This window comes from Sardina pilchardus, chromosome 10 (genome assembly GCF_963854185.1).
Source record: "Sardina pilchardus chromosome 10, fSarPil1.1, whole genome shotgun sequence".
NCBI classification, from domain to species: Eukaryota; Metazoa; Chordata; class Actinopteri; order Clupeiformes; family Clupeidae; genus Sardina; species Sardina pilchardus.
In genome coordinates, this window is record NC_085003.1 from 7,055,673 (window position 1) to 7,075,672 (window position 20,000).

The following is a 20,000-nucleotide window of genomic DNA, read 5'->3' on the forward strand; positions in this document are numbered from 1 at the left end:
GTACAGGGAAGAGCTGGAGAAGTGTAGAAAGGGCTGATGGCGGTGACCTTATTTAAGGTTCAGTGCTAAGCTGATTCTATCCTGTCTGACTGGAGCTGTGAGTGCGGGGGCAAGCCCTTGGCCTCAAGTCGTTTCTCTGCCTCACACTTTCACTCTTTATCAATAGAGGACGAGAGGCTCTCACGCGGGGTCTTCTTTCACTGAGGTGCCATGCTATGAGCTATCACTAGCAGCACACCACCAATGTGTTTGTTCTGTTCTGTTCTTTTTGTTTACAGCAAGCAAGCAGCGCCTCTCTTTATCTTGTTCTGTATGGAGCGTGTGTGTGTGTGTGTGTGTTTGTGTGTGGGTGTGTGTGTGTGTGTGTGTGTGTGTGTGTGTTTATATGTGGGTGTGTGTGTGTTTTTTGTTTCTGTTTCTGTGTGTGTTTGTGTGTATACGTCAACGTGTGCTCCGCATGTGTTATCTAGCCTGTGTAAACGAATGTCAGCTTCCAAAGTGACAAGCACCAGATAAAGACTGTTACTGTCAAGCCTACAGCAAGAGTGGGGTCTAACAGCACAGCTATTTTAGGTCAGGCTACCAGCGCTGTTGTGTTGTGTTAGGATGCTCTAAGAGGAGCAAGGCTTGTTCTATTAAATCTGCGTTCGCATTGGATGCCAGCCATCTTAGGGGAATCGTCCTCCTTGATCAAGTATTGACATTGTCTACATCATGAAAATCCAATAAAGTCTGTATAGCCTCCAGTAGAGGATGCTGCTAGTGTTTACTCGGGCATCCATGAGCTGCCTCCTCCAAGTGCTTAGCAACAAGTCTGTTGCCAGCTTTGGAGAAATAACAGGAGTAGCTCTAAAGTGTGATGATGATCTCATCACAAGCTGTTACGATAGCATCGCTCAGTATGAGGCTGCTTGAATTCTAAACCATAAAACACAGGCACGTTTAAATTGTGCAAAGATAATTGTGACCCACTCCTTTTCGGTATGTGTTTGCCAACCCTTTGATGATTATAGCGTAGTTTCCTTGATGAGAAATCAAAAGAGTTCCCATGGATTGATAGTCAAATTGGTGGAGGGCATTATCAGCAGTACATTAACTACGCAAAGGCATTATTAATTCAGAATGAGCTTAGAATAACATTATAAGCAGAGTCAAAGACACATCAAAGACACGAGGCCCACTATGGAGGGTGCGGCTGGGACCTATTGAAGTCTCCCGTGGCATTATCATGTGAATGTGCATCTGACGTTTTTGGCAAATCACCAGGTCTCTGTGGAGTAGGCTCCTGGTTATACACTAGGACATGAAAGACTCGGCCTTCATAATGTCATCATGGCGCTAGGCCCAAATGCAAGTACCTGTGTACACACAGAGGTGTGGCTCTGTCAGCTAGCTTCTGTTTGCTTGCATTTGTTTTTCTTTTTTAACGTGAAACAGGCACATGAAAAAAAAAAACAGTCTGTCCCAGTGCAAGTCTCTGAAGTGTTTTAGCATGTCCAGTGACCTTTGTTGGTAACCGAGGCTGTGGCCGTTGTTTGATATCTTGTTAACTTGGCCCTTTGAGTCGAGGTGAAATACGATACAGGGCAGCTCAGGCTCTTAACCCTGCTGAAAGGCTGGGCTGTGGGTGGTATATCAGCTTCTCAAAAGAATACATGCGCTTTGAATGGTGCACCACTTCTCCCTGTCTCCCTCTATCCTTCCTCCTCCTCCTCTCTCTCTCTCTCTCTCTCCCTCTCTCCTTCTCTTTTTACCCCATCTCTTTCTTCTCCCCTCCTTCCCCCCTTTATCCCCCCCATCTCTTCCTCTCTTTCACCCCCCCCCACCCCCCTCTCTTGTTGGGTGTGTGACTCCCCCACAGCACCATGGAAACGGAGGCCATCCCTCTGGCCTGGGTGCTGCGTCTGTGCGAGGAGCAGGGGTGGGCCCGGGCCTCTGTTCACACTGACAAAAAGCCGAGGGGCCGGCCTGACCCCCGTGTCCTCACTTTCAGCTCCCGGCCAAAACTCATGTAAATTTCTCCTTAAGCGCCGGATAATTGTTTTTCACTTTTATCTGCGCCAGAGCCATATCAAGCGGGCCACATTAGACTGAGGGGGTGGGAGGGGGTGCGCGTTTGAAATTACGAGACGTTGATTCTTAAACCGAGCCTAGGAGTCCCCACTGAGGCATGGTGTTAATTTTAAGGCGTGCGTTTGATTGGCTGTATTGATAAGTGCTCCCATACTCCCACTCAAATTAACCTATATTCAGCACCGACGCCCCAGAGCAAGAGAAACCGAGACAAGTAGGAACAGCAGACATATTGAATACCGACACATATCTGAAACAATCCTGCCAAGAGTGGAGAAATCGGCCAGTGTTGGAATGTGTTCTTCTACATAGTCCTACTCACCATGTTTTGAAACGGACTGAACTGCATGAACTCAGTAATGCGTTTGGACTCAATAAAGCGCCTGAGCAAACAGCCATGCTCAATGCAATGGCAGAACATTGATTGTTCAGCCAAATCAAAAGAGAGAATGCTTTTGAGAAGACATCTGGCAGAGAAAAGGGAACTATGAATGATCACTTCTAAAGAGATACCACTAGTGTAGGGACAAAGCTCTGTCTTGTTTGTGGACCTTGACAACCAGACATTGCAGAAAAAACAATCAGCCCTCCATCTTACCCTAACCCTGCTTGGTAGGCTTTCGTGGGCAGCAGTAAAGTATTTCAGGAGTTCTGCCCCCATCGCAACCCACTCCAACGCCCTTGAGAGAATTCAATCTCTTATTCTCTCTTTCCCTCTCAGCCAATGGCGTTGCACCTCCATTCAACTCTTTGAATAGAGAACCCCATCAGAGTCCCCCTCCCTCTCTCTCTGTCTCACTCACACATGCACACACGTACACACACACACACGTACACACACACACACACACACACACACACACACACACACACCCTAATGTGTCATTCGCATATAGAGGGGCCTTGTGGATCTCAGGCTGAACTTTGTTGCAGTAGGAAAGTTGCCATTGAAGTATGTGGCTTTCATGGCCGCCTGCACAAAGCCCCCAGAGGGTGGCTGTCGCGGCGCAGTGTGTGTGCACGCAGTGTGTGTCTGAGATCGGAATGGGCCGTCGGGGAGCACCCAGTGTGTCCGCTCAACAGAGCCACTGTGCAGAAATAATGTCCATTAGACCTGGTCAATCACGCCCCTTGCCCCCTCGATGAAATGTGGCTGGCTCCATTCCTTTCATATTACAATCCATACCTCATGATAATCATTCATCACCGGGATTACGCGTACTGACCATTGTTAGGGAAAGTCTTGCCAATAATGAGTTTTGGTGAAGCTAAATGAGGCGTGGAGATGTATGTATGCATTGGATTAATACACACTTTGATATGCGTCGCGGTGCGATAGGATCCTCCGCATTAGTGGTCAGTTTGCTGTCAGAGATGAGCAATGGGCCCTAAGGTTGCACGGGTCCCTGGGTTTTTTCTCACATGCTTTTGGGGAGCACATGTTTTGGTTCCACGGGGACTCAATGGCTGGAAGTGCCACGCAACACTGGCCATGTAATGAAGTCATTGGGCACGCTCACTCCAGGCTCTGGACACTGCAGTGTGTGCAGTGGTCTACAGCGTGTGCTTCCAGCCCAGCAGAGCAATGTATATTTGGCTGCTCCAGGGGTACACAACCCGATGGGAAACGGAAATCTGGGAGCTATAGTAGGTTAGTGGATCTGAGCTCAAATCATTGTCCTGGCCGATGGACAATGCGCATTGAGGGAGATTATGTTACATTTTCTGTGCTTTTGTGTAAAGGGTGTATTATTCCGGCAAGTCAGAGAGAATAGTGACGCTTTCAAAGGGAGAGCTCTGGCCATTGTTGTGCAGTGCAACCATAGCTAACGGACGTCAAAGGGCTTTTTCACATCAGTCTTTTTAATGGCGGCAATAATACCAGCTAGGAGTCAGCAATAAACAAACTTCCCGTGCGGCGAATCAGCTGGATTGAGTTGCGTGGGCCATCTGTTGAGTGGGCTGGTCATCTCTCTGTTGTGGGCTACTGTAGTGGTGGGTGTGATGGGAAAGGAAGTCTAAACGTGTGCCTGAGGCAGGGGCCACTTTATCCAGTGTTTGTAAAGCTCTTCTGCAGACTTGTCTACTGGTGCAGCTGCAGGGACAAGAGAAAGTCGAAGTCCCTCTGAAATGTGCCACTAGAGACAATATTAAACCAGTGGCCCATTGGGTTAGATTGTTTATTGATTGTTTCAGATAACTCAGTTCTGTGAACAGTTCTGAAATAAGTCTATGATTTTTTTTCGTTTTCACATTGATGGTGTTATTTTGTTAGCACTATGGGGAGAAAATCAGTGAAAATTCGACACACATAGCCGAGATGCTGGAAAATGTAGGGTCCCTACCCATGCACACATGATACCAGGAAATGTTTAACCCTTATTGTCCAGAGACAAAAGGTTGTTTTAATCCCACTGAGAGAGGCGACCCAGAGGGAGGGTCTGGGTGGAGCGGCCTGGCTCAGTGTTTGTATGAGTGAATGGGAACGACTGCCCTGTCAGACTGTCACAGGCCAGCGTGAATCACATCGTTAACTCCACAAACGTAGATGCCTACGTGATCGTTAACATGTGGACTTAATCACACCAGGAAAAAAACTGTTGGATACTAACTTTTCAACGAAGGCTACTTTGTTTGCACCGGATTTTCGGTAAGTTTCTTAAATAGATGAACTTAATAGTGAACGCATCGCGTTGCTTGTAGTTCACGCAGTTTTCATATAACGTTAAGCTGCTGAGATGCTCCGCAGGCAGGTGCAGCGGAAGACGCTGTAGTCGCCAGCTCTGCCAAGAGATCATGCCTTGCATTCTTCAGCCTCCTGCAAGCAACAGAGAATGTTCAGAGAAAGCGATAACTCGCCTCGAGACTACTTAATTCGTTTACATTATATGATGTCTAACTGCTTTAATTTCTGCTACTGGTCCCGTCTCAGTTAATTAACTGATACGCTTTGGTTGATTAGAATTATTTTCCATTAATGAGAAGACGTGTCTTTTGAACTATAGATATTCGTACCGAAGTCTTTTATGTGACACGCTTATGAAATTATCACTGGTACCCAGCCTTTACGCACACTTGTCTCTTCCATTTTTTAAAAAAATCTGTGGGTATACCACGCTCCACCATGTAATTTCTGTACTTATTCAAACTGCCTGCCTGATAAATGTGGATTCTGATACAGTCACGTTATCTGACGAACTCTGTGAACGTGGTAACATTTTAAAACCGATTCTATTCTGACTGCCCTGTGACCTCCATAAATCCATGCTCACAATTTATGAAAATTGGAACCTCGTTCTTACGGCAACTGTGGATGCTGATAAAGACTCCGACCTCCATCAGCATCTCTATCCGACTTATCGCCATAGTAGCAACAGAGAGCTTATACTGTAGAGGGCCGTAGTTTGGTCCCCTTGAGAAAATTGGGCATTGGAGGCTTAACGAGAGAAACAGCTGTTGCTAACCGGAGTGCGGGGTGCTCACGCGCCTCTAATGAGGGATTTCATTACGGGGAGCTGACACTCAGAAAACACATCAATCATACCATTCCATCCTCAGTTATGTGTGGGTTGGTGCATAGAAACCTCCTGACAACATTTTCATTGACAGATATTTCAACATGCACTCAGTGTTAAAGGATGGCATGCCATGCAGGCCTAATAGATTAACCCCAAGTGAATAAAAGCATCATGACCCTCCTCAGCATACATGCACACATCATCCTGACTGTGCTTGCCTGTTCTCTCCTATTCCTTCCTTTACCACAGACTCAATGACTGGACCTTGACATCTGTTTTTTCAAATGAACCAGGCACATCATGTGCATTATCTTTCCTTCCATAGCATAGTTGGAGCTAATAAAAGGAAGTAAAGCTTTGCTAAACTTGGGTTTTGACTGACAGTGGATCCTTCCCAGTGAGAATAGTGAAACAGTAAGATGGGAGCCCCTATTTTAACTCAACTTGAGTCACGTTTGATAGCTCCATTCTATCACGTTGTATTCTCTCTCTCTCTCTGTGTGGAATTGTCGTGTTGATCTCTCTAACCATGGCCTCGGGCTCCTAATTAGATGTCTGCTATGAAATGTGGTGTTGTGGGTAAAGGGGGCAAAATGCCTGACTCTGCGCCTCAGCTCTGTACTCCAGATACCCAGCACATAGAGAGCAGCTGAGGCCATCTTGCTCAGCAACACAGGGGCTGCATGCAGATCATTGTATCAGATAAGAAGGGAGTAAATCTAAGTAGCAGGACGCAACGGTTAATGTGCTCTGTAATGTATAGCTTGTGGTTTCCAGATGAGATTCTTGAGATGTCGAGGGAAGGACATGTTTTAGATTGCGTCATTTTTTCGTGTCCTGTGTGTTGATGATAGGGGGAGGAAAGTTGCTCCTGCTCAGGTGTGCTGTGGAATTGGCTGTGTTTATCTGTGGCCTTTCCCCCCTCCTCTCATTTAGGCTGCTCCCTTGAGGTTGATAAGCCCTGCTGGAGGCGGAGGGGAATTGGCTACTTCAATCATTTCTTGCATCGATTTCACCTGGTGTCTCGGCGTGTGTGGTGACACAGACATTTTTACCGGTGAGCCCGTTAGAGCAGCGCTGAACAGCTTTCAACTGATGGAGCACGTTTTCCCTCATAGACGAGGCTAGTCCCATGGGAGGAGGCCACACACACACACACACACACACACACACACACACACACACACACACACACACACACACACACACACACACACACACACACACACACACACACACACACACCTTTTTTCACACTTTCTTTCTACCATAGATTGCTACAATGTCTGGTATGTCAGGTAGAATTACTTGCCCATGTATCAAAAGCATTCTTTGGTCAGTTTCTCCCCCTTGCTGTATGTCAGCGCGTGATTAAAGTGGCATGGAGAGTGGTTTAGCATAGATTACACACCACGGCCTGAAATATGGATCATGTGGGAACTCCCTGATGGAACGGATGCTATCTGAATTGAGGAGAGGGGAGATGAGGGCTTTTGACAGGGGATTTGCCTGAATCAGAGCAAAGTCACTATGCATGCAGAACGTACCTCGCGCTGCATGCTGAAGCGTTACATTCATCTTGGGAAACAAATGTCAACCCCATGGCAAAAACAGGTTGTGCGTGTTCATGAATTTCAGGGTTCATTTAGTCCTCATGTACCACTGATAGTCGTCGTTGATTGTTGTCAGAGCTGGAATTGCAGATTACACATCTTACTTATGGTTTATTTATACAAACCAAAAGGAAACGCCTCATATGTGTTACCTAAACCTTCTCTAGAACATCCAGTGATTTTGTATCTCACCATGCTAATTTCATCAAAACTGTTCAAGTGTTTGGGTCCTAGTGTGACACCTAATAGGATGTGCTGTATCAAATCATCACCGAATGAAATGTGTCAATGTCTGTTATTAATGCACATGAAAATATATGCAACTTCTCAATGATTTATATTAGTGATATGTTTCAGCGGTGGTGTCAGTGCTGTGTTTCATGGTTCTTGTGTGATAGCAGAGCTGATCTTCTGTGTGCCATTGTGTTTTTAGGTTGCAGTGTCCAGCTCAGAGGTCAGGTGGAGGACAAGTGGTGACAGAGCAGGAGTGGAAACTGGAACTTCTCCTGAGGTAAGCCCAGTGGATTAGTGCTACTACTAACCAACCTCTAAACCTGTTTGCCAAGGAATCACTACTGTATAACACTGGCTACAATAGGGATTCTGAGTTGTGTTATCAAGCACGGCTCTAACAATAGTAATCCATTTTTGCACTTTGCATCATTCAGATGAAGCATGGATGGGGCATGCTGAGTCTGAATGGAAGCCGATGTAAAAAACCCTCTTTTTTGATTTTTTTTTTATAGTGAGTCACCATTCCCCTTCCATGCCATTAGCACAGCACATTAATGGAATCCATTTACAATACTTCCCTGTGTGATTTCACGCATGAGGAATGAATACTTTCACATGATAATGAATCAATGTTCCCTGGACAAAAAGCGACTGGTTCACCCTCCGAGTCACCAGCGCTGTATTTTAAAAAGTAAAAAAAAAAAGAGAAAGAAAGCTGTCAAGCCCCAGGCTCTGGGACACTGCTGTCATTTCACTGAGCATCAGTACCTCTCGCCTCTGTACATCCTGCTCCCAGTATTTCAGGCGGCACCACCACCATAAACATTTTTTAACTCTGCGTTCAGCACTGTGCTGTTTTCAGAAATGTTCTGGTGTTGATTTATTTGCGAATTCTTTGAAATGATACAATCACAAGCAGTATGTCAGTTTTTATATAATGAGATGAGGCTTAGACCAAGGCAAAGATGTTGCGAAAATAGTGTTGTTGTTGGTTTTTTGGAGTTCCCCAGCTTGGGTCGAAAGCTGTGTGATTCAGTTCAGTTAAGCATGTCATAGTCTCCGACTAAGAGACAGTCAACTCTTTTATTTCTCCCTGATGGTGGGCTCAGAGCATGGTGGTCAATACCGCTGTACACAGACTGGCTGAGTCCACACTTTTTACAGAGAGAAGAGAGAGAGGGAAGGGGGGAGGGAGTGAGGGAGGGAGAGAGAGAGAAATGTCAGTGGGTAGGGCCTGCGGTCTGATGCGGCAGTTTGAACAGTCAGGTGGAAAGGCTTTGTTCGTCCTCGCATTCAGAGTTGCTCACAGCAGAACCACCCCCCCGTCCCCGTCCCACTCCCCCGAGTTGATGTTTACCTCAGAAGTCTTTTTCTCTACATGTCTGTGTGTGTTTTCTGCTCACATGATTGGGTTGTGGTTTGTGTATGTGTGTTTTGCTAATGACAGGAAGGTTGGCCCCGAGTGATTCATGGGACACTGAGCCTGTAAAGACTGAGACAAAGACTTCAGTGAATAAATGAGTTGATTTACTATTTCATTTGCTTACAGAACTGTTGAACTCGGTTGAACTCTGTGATACTGAAGGGGTTCCGGAACTTTTAAAGACTAACTGGCAATTCTGGCTCATTCCGTGAAATGGATTTGCTAGTATCATCAGTCCTTTTACACGGGAAAGTCCATATTGTTAAAAAATGATTCATTGGAAATTCCATATTCAAAAATTATTCAGTTGCAAAAGTTATTTTATCCATCTCAACAGAAGCAATTCCTTGTGGTTTCAGACTTGAAAATAGACAACAAATTATGCAGTGCCTCAATCAATCTTTGGCCCTTGTGCACTTTCTCAATCACTCTCTCCCCAATGTGATTTGAAGCATGAAAGGCTTCATTCAGCCAACACAGAAAATTCACCACACTCAAAGTCAGCCTTCAATTTACATAATCAAGACAAGAAGCCAGCAAATCCATGGTGACCTTTTCCATGCTTCTCCCTCGGCTGCTTGCCTTCTGTACGAGCGCCCCTTTAAGAGAACGGAGTCTCGTTGATAAGGCGTCCAAGTGGAATGTGTAACCTTGCAAGCGTCTATATAGCATAGGCTCCTCGCGGAGTGGATTAGTCTTAGTGAGCGCAGAGGCAGGTTGCTCTCTGCAGGTGAGAAGGCAATGTGATTAAACCCCAGTATGGGTGGGATCAGCCGTCCCACCGAAACAAACACAAAAGCTAGCAGATGGAGCGGTAGCTTCTTATAGACCCTTCGGCACCCCCCAGAAGTGGTTAAGGCATGGAGGGATGGATGGATGGATGGATGGATGGATGGATGGATGGATGGATGGATGGATGGATGGATGGATGGATGGATGGATGGTGGCGGAGTTCTGCTTTGGCTTTGATAGGGTCTCTCTCCTCTGAAGAGGCTGGGAGGGGTGGGAGAGGGGACAGCCACCCACCTCAGGGGGAAGCTCTGCCAGCCTTGCCAGGCTGAGAGCCGCAGTTGGCTTTAATGAACCACCGAACAGATGGAGAGACGAGACCAAGGGATGCCGGTTCACGTTGGGGGTCTCATGCCCATCTTTTTCTCTCTCTCTCTCTTTCTTTCTTTCTTTCTGTCTATCTTTCTTGCTCTTCTCTCTCTTTCTTTCTTCCTCCCTCCCCCATGTTTTTCTAGCTCTTTTTAATTCTCCTCCTCTCTGTTTCACAGCCTGCATCTATCTCTCAGTCTCTCTCTATTTCTTACCATTAGTCATCCGTCCATCAATACATCCAGAAATCCCCGTCCCTCTTTGTGTCTTTATGCGTGTCCACAACCGCACGACCAAATGAAACAGCTCTCCTGGGACCGTGAGCCGCACTGGACCGTCACGTGTAATCGCCACAAGTCTCGGAACGAATCCGATTTGACAGGATATTGACACATTCTGCGGAATATATGGTCCACTTCTCCATTCGCTCCCTCTCTCCGCTGTCTATTCGTAAACAGCGTTGAGAGCAATGGCGTGATTGATGTGGTCATTAAACTTGGTTCATGGTCGAAGGCCAAGTGTGCTCGCTCCGTCTGAATCTGAATGGCTCTGTAAACGCCTCCCGGTCCACACCTGGGTTTGCAGAGGAGCTCTCTGGTGACGGCTCTGCTGAAAGCATGCCTGGAGCGCTCAGTCTCTCACAGAGCTGAATTGAACTGAAGGGAACTGAACGTGTATGTTCTCGTATGGATAGTATAGACCGACCCATTACGTAATGTATTTGCTATATGGTTTAAGCTGATCAGATTTGACGAGCTGAGAGACTATAAGCGTTCTATATATATGATGTGTACAGTATATATATCCCTTAATGCATCATAATGCATTAACAGCCTTTTGAATTGCTTATCACACGGACACAACTAGCACGAAAGGTTTTGGGATGGCTGAGAGTGCCTCCTATCTCATGCCTGAATCGCTTCTAAAATGATGTCCGTGTTGGCCTGGCATATATTAAATTTAATGCTGGGCTGGGCCATGGAGTCGCTGTGCCGGCTGTCTCTATCCCTGTATGCCCTGTTGAACACTCGGGCAGAAGCGAGTGAGTCTGACGAGCGCACAGCGGCGGCTTGCCTCGGACTGAGGGTGCTGGATGACCCCATTCCCCACGGCCGCGAAAAACCCAAATCTGTCCAGCTGTGCTGCTGACCTCCATAATGGACTGTGGCTGGAAGATTATGGCGTGGAAGTCATTATGGGTTGACGGCGCCGCCATTAGCAAACACTTCGATGCTCTCTTGCGTTTGTCGTCCATTTTATCATCACGCTAGCGTGCCATCATTGTAGTGCACTGTAGGTTAGTGGAGTAAACACAGTGATTTTGGACACTTGTGTTTAAGTGCATCACTCTGTGGCACAACAGACATCCAGCTTACTGGTTTTGTTGAAATGGACAATGTCATAATCTGCATAAACCTTGTCATTTTGTTGAATGAGGTTCACATAAAGAAATTGAAAAGATATGAAATAGTAGTTTACTTACTACATACCACATTGTATAGTGCATTTTGTTGTTGATCATTGATGCATTGGCAATGCTCTATGTGTTTTGGTGTAATGTAAATGTTTCCGTGCTTGTGAACTTAGTTCTACATCTACTTAACCCACACATTCATCATGGGTCACCAGTGAACTCTTCATTTAGTTGAGTTGCTTTGGACGGTCAGTCAGCTGTGCAGAGGGGTTGGCTCACTCTGCGCACAGCTCAGTGGACAGAGAGAGTGGTCAATGAGGTCTTGTGTCCAAGCCTTTTTTTCCACGCCACATATTCGACTCCAAGGAGCTGTGCAATCAGCGGGATGCAGTGTGTGTGTTGCTGCCGAGACAGCTTAAATGCTGACAGAGTGCATCAACTAAATGTAAAACAGACTTAAATGAGCTTGACTTGTTATCAGGTTAGTGGATCTCTGTGTCTTTATCTCATGTTCATTAGCATCATTTGATCTACTCTAGACTGATAATAACCACTAGTCAATTTAAACCCTTGTTGTTTTGAGGCTAATACGATTTATTACTTCAAAGTCGTCTGGAAATTAGCCCCCAAGCAAATGGAGGAATGAGATTCTGGAGTAGGGGGACCTTTTTTGCAATTCAAATGATAGTTTGCTCAGGTCGGTCTTGAAAGGATTGTTACTTTCTTTGGACTGTTTGTAGGAATTTGCATATGAACAGAGGAATTCTCATTCATCCTTAGCTGGGATGTAAACAGGCCATTGCTTAGGGAAATGTAATCACCGATCATCCAAGCCGTTTCCTCATTTCCACATTTTTATATCACAAGATTCACTTGCCTAGTCCCGTCTCCATACCCACGTGGGATTTTATTGAAACCAAGATAAATATAATTAGAATGAAGTATATGAATATTAATCACATCGAACAGCATTGTCTATTTTCATACACTTTGCTGTAAGGTTGTTACAATTTCATCAACTCAGTGGTTATCGCTAAAGGAACTTTTGCTCGGCTCAGTCCAGACAGTTGAAGCAGCAGTCTATGTAGCGGGTGACGAGACGTTCATTTCAACAATCGGACCATGCGGACGTACAGCTTGCAGCAATGCCCAACCTGGCAGGGGCTCTTGTGTGTGTGTCCTTGCCTGCGTGCTGGCGGGACGATGCCACGAGGAGGTCAGGGCTGATCCCTTTACCCCGCCCTCCCCACGGCCCCCGCCGCCACAAAAGGCCTGATTTGATTTTCTCACACTTTGAAAGGCGCATTGTTTGTCGTCTCTCTCTCTGTCCAAAAAACTGGATGGCCGGTGCTTTTGGTGAGCAGCAAAGGGGAAATAATTAGTATTCACCTGCTGTGGCTCAGTGGGGGGAAGGGAAGGAGTGGAGAGGAGTGGAAGAGAGTGCAATGCAGTGAGTTGCCCAGTTACATCACTACTTCCCTGTTTTGGAGTTCTCTGCTTTGCTGTGTGCACTGCTTGCTTCTGTGTTGGTGTCTACCAACAGTTCACCAACCGCACAAAACCTGTCGAGATATAGAAAAAAATCTTTCCAGGAATGCAATCTGTACATTTTCAGCTAAAGTTTTATCCCTGAGTTCTCTGATAAAAAACAACTTTATCTGAGACTCTGATAAAGAGGAGGAAAAGAGACCAAAATACAGTCGGCAGAAAAACATGCTAAAACTGTCACCAACATACTTCTCACTCACCTGCTCACAAGTTATACCATTTCATTCCTGTGACCCCCCCCCCCGCCCCCCCAACACACACACACACACACACACACACACACACACACACACACACACATACACACACACACACACACACACACACACACACACACACACACACACACACAGAGCTTAGGCAGGGAACCTGATTAGTCTGTGACGGACACAAAGGAAACAAAGTGGCTCTGGGTGGAGGACTAATGAGGAGTCGTCCTTCCAGTGTTACATGCGCTTCTCGCTCCTGGCTGGGCGAGAGCCTGCGCCGCACAATGGAGGGGTTTGAGGAGGGGCCGAGCGGCCCTCTCTGATTGCATTTCCTGGGGACCGGGGCGGGCGGTGTACTGTTCACTTGATTGTGGGCGAGTGGAGTGGGGTCTCGCGGGCGGACCTCCTCCGAGGCGGCCCCCCTTTTTGAAGAGCGCAGGTGGACCTGTGAGCCAGGGGCCGACGGATAGAGAGAGGGAGAAAGGCTTTTGTGCTGCGGGGGCCTGTGAATGCAGCGATGCTGTGGACTTTTCAACAAGACTGTGTCTACTCTACACCACAGCCGCCTACACATACACCCCCCCCCCCTGCACACACATACACACACACACACACACACCTACCTCACACCCCCACCCTTCATCCAATCTAGCCCACCCTTAAGGAAACTTTCTCACAGGACTTTCTCACAGAGATTTTTTTTTTGTTGTAGTAGTTACTGAGGATTGCCACATCCTTCCTTAGTCCACTTGATGCAATCAGCCAAAGCCTTCAGCAGGTGCAGAAGAGAAAAGAAACCCAATAGCATGGCGACAAACCCTGCATTTCCCCTTCTGCCTTACAGTAAACATTGCCGGCAAATCAGCGTTATTCACACAAATGTATTCTGACGGTTATTGATCATAAAATGGAGATGCATGCTGCTTGTCATGGCCTGATATTGGTCGCCCGTCACGGAGAGCTTTCCGGCGTGACAGCCAGAGCCGTGTGGTTTAGTCATCACTTTCCATTTTGTAGCGTTTAGCATGTGGCCCAGGTGCAGGCTTCTCCCCCTTGTCACTCGAGCGCTGTTCTTTCAGCGGGTACACCTGTGCCACGTCGCTTTCATTATGCAAACGGCCTGCCATTTCCGATGGCTGATTTTGTGCGTCTTAATACATGCCCCAGACTGGAGCGATGTTGTGCTTGTAAGCTGCCAATCAGGCTTTGAAAGTGCATAACCTCAGTGTCGGATAGATTTTATTTTAGCCAAATTGTGCTTCCTCCCCATTCTTGAATTGAACAGGGAAATCCTTTTTGGTTGCGGATGAAGTAATCCATGCCCTTTTCAAAGGAAGGTCCTCCTCAGCATGGATTTTTGCAAATATGCAAGCAGTCAGCTGAAAAGTCTGTGTAATTTTGTCTTTTTTATCAGCCTCAGTTTGATATATACATTGTTCCTATGGGAGTCGTATTGTATTCATATGGGAATGAGGAAACTTCTGCTGCTGGGAGATTCACTGGTGGCACAATGGTGTTGCCAGATTGCCGAAAGGCCCAGTGCTGACCATCAGCACATCCCAAAGCCCAGGAAACAATGGCCATTGATTTAGGATGGTACTAGAGTGACCTGTCCAATGGCGCTGGGTGACCTCACATGTTTGCATGAAAGGGCTTAGTGACAGATCAGATATTTTGGCCGTGAGGTTAACTGTATGTCTTCTCCAGCACCCATCCCTTACAATAACATCCTGGTGTCAGGGGTGGGGTGGGGTGAGGGGGAGGGTATGGTGGCGAGGAGAGGGGAATGCATTCAGAAACAAAGCATGTTATTTTTCAAACTCTCGTCCTCACACTAAGAGACTCATTTAGGATGGAACTCAACTTTTAAAACACTCTGAAGAGAAACTCATTTGACGCCCGCTCTTACTGAGAGATTTGGGAGTGAAATAAGCTGCTTTTATCAAGCCCTCCTTTCCTTGTGATTAAGTTAACAAAATTCTTAATAGGAGATTGTAGTCTTTTTTCCCCTCTCCCCCCTCTGTGACTGGAGATTAGCTGAATCTCTCCTCTCGCAGCCTTCTCGTGGAGTGGGGGATGGGTCCGTCACTTTTTTGTCTTTCTTTCTTGCCATACTCATTTCATTTTGATGAAAAGGTCAGCATAACAGAAGGAAGAAATGGATTTCTGCAAGAAGAACCATCGCCATGGTTACCAAATGGTCTTGGAAGTATTTTAGCTCAGCCTCTCATGACTTATTCTCAAAAGGCATTTCAGGCTAATTTGCTAACGTGTCTCTGGAGGCCATGGGGGTAAAACTGTATTCAAATTCAAAAATTCTTTATGTGGTATGTATTCATATATGGAACAATGAAGTACAAAAATAAGTAGTCTATTCAGGGCAGTTAGGCGTAAAGAGCAGTGACCTGTGTTTTCAAGTAGTATGAGACGCAACAGTGAAACATGTCTGATTTAGGCAGGAGACTTGTTACTCAGGGGACTTGTTGGACTTTCTTTTGGCTGTGTCGCCTTGTTGGTTCATGATAATCAAGGGGCCTCTGATCATCATAAGAATGCCCCACCATTAGCATACTCATGCAATCCGCACTCGGCAAGACGATGGATTATGTCAGACAGAATTCAAAAGTCCTGCGCATACATCTGCACATGACGCGACTCCCATTGAAGAAGTGTAGTGGTGATAGTATGGACGACCGTGATAGCTTCCTCTCCCGCAGATACCTCTGGGACGTGTCGCCAGGGAAGGGTCAAGTTCAACTGCTGCACGGCACTGCTCGCTCCAGTCCCAGGCTGCCCTGGGTCTGCTGTTAATGACTTTTTAAAGTGATTGAGCTGCCTAATCCTGTCTTTGAAGTGGTGCTCAGAGGGTCAGGTGTCACACGAGGCCAGCCAGGGGACTTTTTCCGAGATCTTGATTACAGTTGATGATAACGAGATCTTGGACGGAAATGAGGTGAGGCTTAAGTCGTGAAGTTGGCCTGGGAAAAAGAAAGGAAGAGTTGGCTCATGAGCAAGTCATATGGAAGGACTGGACATTCTCGTCTGTAGTACAGGACAAAAAACACAAGATCACATAAGATGAGTTGCGATTTTTGTAGGAGGTTGTTTTCATTGCTTTCATTTCCTCAATCATTCGTCACTATTCACTTTTCATCATTCTTACTTTTTTCACTGACCACTTTACACTTAACCTCTCATTAACACTACGCTCTTATGCACTGGTAGTTATTGAATTTGATGTAATATATAAATGTCATGAGCGTGGTGCTATGCTGGTCTCTGTGCAGCAGGTGACAGATAAGATGAAAGTGGTGTATGGTGATTTTACGGTTCACACAGCAGAGGATTAGCTGAGCTCTGAAGATGGATCTTGATACAGCAGCAGTGAGCTGCTCAAATGAATGCTAAAGAGTGAGCGAGCGCTGTGCTACGCTACGCTACGCTCCTCACAAACACCTCAACACCATTAGCAACATCGTTGGCGTGGCAGCAGAGTCGGAGACGCTGGTGTTGTACAGAGCTTAGTGAATGTCAATGTGTTTTCCCTTAGAGGGGAGGGCTGTTGACTGTGGGAGAGACACAGAATTAGCCTCGCCTCCCCATTCTCTATCCAAATGGGACTAATGCAGAGAAGATGCTGGTCATTGATGGGTGTTTATCCTATTTTAAACGCTGAGAAATGGAGACGAGTTCACTGGTATTGTAGTGTGGCCTGGGCAAGTTTGCCAAAGCTACTTTGTTTCAAGGGAATGTTTCCTTTACAGGGAGCAGCTACCAGGGTTGAAGGGAGCAACCCGGCTGACAGTAAACCAAACAGGTTGGCTCGATAAGGGAATGAAAAGATGAGTTTGGCAGTGGCGCTGGGGTTGGGGGTGTTGTGGGCGGGTGGGTTGTGTGGCTGGCGTGAGCGGGTGGTTGGGGGGCTGTGCCGTACTGTCCCCATGTGAAGGGACAGCTTGTTTTGAGCCAGAGGCACTCCATGAGCGACAGGGCCTCAATTCATATGTTAACCACTCCAATTATTTGCATACCCGTACCACCCTCCCAATTATAAAACCTAATGAGTGGATTATGGGAAACGTATGCTTGGACCAGTTGATGGAATGCCATTGTGTGGCTGCTGTCAGAGATAAGGGGCCCAAGAGATGAGGCCACTGTATTTTAATCTTCAAATGTCTGATTTAAAATGTCTCATTGAGAATCATACATCATATCATGGTTCGTATCTTTTTAAAAGAAGAAAATATAATAATTTATTTCCCCCCAAAGTCTTCCCCCATGCTTTCCAGAGTACCATATGCTTCATTACAGTGTTCATTAAAACAGCAGCGTTTGGATTTGGGTCAATAGCGAGTTATTCTCTGCTCCAGGCCCGGGGTTGTAGCCAGTGTTCAGGCTGCTGTTCCTGCGCTCTGGCCCTTTGGAGCTCACCCAGGACCCTGCTGTGAGAGCCCACAGCTCAGCCACTGGCCTTCACGCATGCAGACAGTCAGAAATGGATTCACAGCGGAGCAACCTTGAGGCTTGGGCTTGGCTGGGGAGCTATTTCACTACTATATACAGTACATCTACTCAGATGCTGGGGAAGGGGGCTTTAAACTAATAATTCATACTCGAGTTGTAGTGCTGTTTTAAAGTAAAGAGCTGACATCCTAGCAAATATATTTCACTTGGAATTTTGTTTGCCACTGCATTAATCACCTTCCCACTTCCTACTGTTTAATTCATCACACACGAGGCATTGATTACATTTACATTCAACCACGTTGATTGCAGATGTTCATTAGGATTTTTGCATAAGATTATTCTTGCCCAAGGGTATGACTTCTAACAAGATGAGGGGTTATTCAAGTTACCTCTCTCACCACATCTGTCAGATTATACTTTTGATGCTTTGCCACCTTTCGTATTTTCATAAGGATGGACTATACTTTGTGAAAGGCTTACCTGTTAAGTTACCTTATGAAATATGACAGGCTTAATTAACCTTCTGCATTTACCTGCTGCCTCAGTTTTTTTAGATTGAGATGATTAAAGCGTAGAAATGAAGGTGCACCATGTCATTCTAATGACTAGACAGACCAAATGTCAGCATTTGTTCAGCATAACTGGAGGCTTACTGTAGCACTGAAGTCCATGGCTGAATCTGGTATGGCTGGAGGAGGAATCAATGTGGGAATTAGACCGACCCCTCTAATTGTTTATCAGGCAGCTACAGCATGTGTATATGAGAGCTCTGGGGTGCTTATTTAGAGATACGAAGGCCGAGGTATGTTTCTTTTCTTACTTGTTAGCTCACAGCAACACGAGCAGTGTTGTGTCACAATCCAAGAACAAAGCACTGGTAGTCTCCAGTGGATTGCTGAAATTAGCCCCGTGTGTTCTCTCCTCGGCCGAAAGGCGTCGTCAAGGCCTTCTGTGAGCAAATGCTGGCCTGGTGATTTGGGGCCCGGGGCGAGAACTGCTGCCCTTTCCCCGAAGAGAGTCTCTGGCCACGAGCGTTTTTGCTCAGGGACAGCTCTAAATGAGCCAAATGCTAACACACACACGGTCTCTGAGGAGTAAGGGAGCGAGAAAGATGAATAGATAGATTGAGTGAGAAAGAGAGAGGGAGAGGGAGAGGGAGAAGGAGAGAAAAAGGCATGAATATTATGCCCTGGGGTCATACACTGCTATGAGGAGCACAAGTCAATCTAGACGCGGTGCCTTCATACACCACGTTATGCATATTAAAAGCAAACATCTCGCACTGATCTCACAAGTTTTGGCTCAATCGAATTGGATGTCGCCGAATTGCCGAATGAAATTCAGATGTAATGTGTGCAGATAATGGGCCGTCTCCCACAGCATGGGGTAAAGATTGGGCTTTGACATTTTAATAGCCTTAGTGGAACATGGCAAGCCTGGGGTAGCCATTAACGCAAGGAGGGAAAACAGGTCACTCTGTAGCCCCTCGTGGAGAAAATGACTATTTCTGTCATTGTGCTCCTCCACATTTGCCCGAGACTTAGGCTCTGCTCGGAGAGAGGCTGCGGCATTACTGCCATCATACAAATGATGGTGAACGAATCGCTGTATTGTTTGTGTAACCTGACACATTAGCAAGGTGTCAGCCTTGTTTTGGGAGAGGTCGTGCTGCTGAGGATGTAATTATGTCTTAAGAGACTTGGAGATTGCATTCCGTGCCTCTGTTGTTCTCTGTATAATGAATGTGTCAGTGCAAACTTGTAAATTGATGGATTACGTGAACGTGAAAGCCTAAGATCAATGGAGCTGTCTACATCACGTAGGGTAATTTGATAGTATCTTTTTTTTCCCAACCGTGTGCTCTTGTACTTGAAAACTGCGTCTAATGGTTAAAAAAGCATCCCCATGTGGGGTGCTGCACTTCTACAGGAAGGAGAGATTAATACAGGATAGGTCTAAAGTGGTCCTTCTAATGGCTGCAAATGTTGAGCAGTCTAAATGTATTTTCCCATTCCCGGTCCAAGACTGTTCTCTACCCACTTCCTTTCTCACGTTTTGTCGCGTGAACAAATTGAATTCTCCAGTCGGCTACGTCGGCCAGTGTCAGGTCATTTTGTCTCCCTCACAAAAAGTCTGCCACCGGCTGCATGGCGGCTTAATGGCCGAGTCAAGCAGACAGGCGACAACGGGAGCCCTTGGTGTTGGGACGTTTGACTGGCACCTTCATTCTTCATGTTGTTTTTTTCTTCTTTTTTTTTACACTGAACGGCTTCTTCAAAAAGGTGTTCCTTGAAAAGAGAGAGAAAGAGAGAGAGAGAGAGCTCTCTATGGTATCCATGGCAACTATCACAAATGATGTCAAGTTTCCCTCGTTTCACCAGCAACGCTGCTGCCCTGCATTAA

At 46.2% G+C, this 20,000-nt stretch overlaps 1 protein-coding gene across 1 annotated transcript in view; it reads left to right on the plus strand.

The window, feature by feature from the left end:
- LOC134093416 (neuronal cell adhesion molecule-like) overlaps positions 1–20,000 on the plus strand; it is a 66,805-nt gene that overhangs the window by 22,233 nt on the left and 24,572 nt on the right. The window contains exon 2 of the mRNA XM_062546464.1: positions 7,638–7,715. The gene's annotated coding sequence lies outside the window, so the exon portion shown is untranslated. The remainder of the gene's footprint in view (positions 1–7,637; positions 7,716–20,000) is intronic.